Source organism: Mesitornis unicolor, unplaced genomic scaffold (assembly GCF_000695765.1).
Source record: "Mesitornis unicolor isolate BGI_N332 unplaced genomic scaffold, ASM69576v1 scaffold9420, whole genome shotgun sequence".
NCBI classification, from domain to species: domain Eukaryota; kingdom Metazoa; phylum Chordata; class Aves; order Mesitornithiformes; family Mesitornithidae; genus Mesitornis; species Mesitornis unicolor.
The window spans coordinates 13,921-15,660 of record NW_010158944.1 but is presented as its reverse complement, the minus strand read 5'-3'; positions in this window follow the sequence as shown (position 1 = coordinate 15,660).

Below are 1,740 nucleotides of genomic sequence, written 5' to 3'. Positions count from 1 at the left end.
TTTCTTTATTTAGCTACAGAAATTAGGACACCATAGAGAATTTGACTTCTCAGTGGTGCATCTAGTGGAGCTCTCCCTGCAGAAGAGGTTGATTCCACCAGAGCAGAGTCTCTTTTGCCCCTGCCAACATGCCTCCTGAAGGAGCATTATTCCATAAGCTGCAAAATATAAGGAAATTTAAGAAAATACTAAGCAAATCTTAAATTTTACCTATTGTTTTGTGGTATCTGAGTATTACCAATGGGAGGAAGAGACATCAAAATATACTAAAAAGAGCACAAAATATTGCTATTTATAAAAATATTTCATAATCTGAAAATTCTAGAAGACACAGGGAAAACAATATGAAGAAACTGTTCCGAAACAATAATGTGTTCTCTTTGCTGAGCTTATTACACTTACAGCTTTTCTTTACACAGGTGCCAATACTTCCATGGAAAATGTCATCCGTTTGTCATATAACTTTTCTAAATGGATGTAAAATCTAAACAAACCTGAAACTTCAATGTAGATTTTTACTCATGGGTAACTAAATTCAGAATGAAATCCTAATAGTTCATTAAAAGTGAAGCCATTAACCAAACCAAATGAATTAATAACTTCAACTGTTCAGTTAGCATTGTAAGTTCCCAATTCATTTTTAAGTCACCAGGCAATGTATTTAACATTTCAGAAATATGTGCAAGGAAAAGCAACACAATTACTCTAATACTTTCTAAATCCTTTAAGGTTTTGTTCCATACCTTTTTGTTTTTTCCTCCCTAAGTTTTTTTAGTTTTAGTCTATTTCTGTGTTAGCCTGTACTACACGTATTTCTTTAATTACATGGATTTGGGCTACTCTAGCTTCAACTGGATGTTGAAAACAGAAATGCTACTCACACAAAAAAAGTACTCTGTCTTTGAAGTCCCTTAGGTAGTAACACTTGATTTTGGTTTTGGACGTTAGCCTGCTCAAATTATTCAAATGGAGAACTGAATAAATGTTGCACAAACACTCACAGAGTGTATCCAACTTTTCAATGGGATGATATTAACTTGAGGAATGAAATTACTCTTACAAGGTGGTTAGTCACTGTTGGGATGTTGACTGAAGTCTCCATTGCAAAGGTCCTTGCAAGAACATCTCCAGCAAGACTGGGAGCTGTTACTGTGTGACCACTGCAGTGCATGCATGATCCATTTTTCTTATCTTAAATCAAAAACATCAAACATCAAAACATCTCCATGTTATCTTAACTATATAGAAAAGGTTGTCTTATGTGACCATTACTGCATTTGCAGGAACAGTTTATACTATTTCAAATTACCTATATGGAGTTTGGTCAATTCTATAGCATGGACTGACAGGGAGTTGATCGACACATCTTAAGCATAAAGGATGTGCCTATCAGTTGGTTTGGAGTAGCAGGAGGGCTGCCTGGGTGAATCTCCAGGACTGTTGGTGTTCCTGTAACAGTGAAACAAATGCTTTACTGTGAAGCTGGCTCTCAGTGCAGTCCATCACTTAGTTTCAAGTCAGTTCATATCTCAACCTACAAAGCAGTAACTGGGGAGTTCCTGGGTTAACAGGGAATTGCTAAGTGTCCTGGATATGCACGTACACACACACACAACCCAGATGCTCATCTACCTTACAGCTGTAAAAGGAAAATTTTAATTTCATCCTTACACCATCATTAGAACTTACACTCCCTGCATCTTGTGTCAAAGGTCAAAAGCTGCAAAACAGTATCACCAA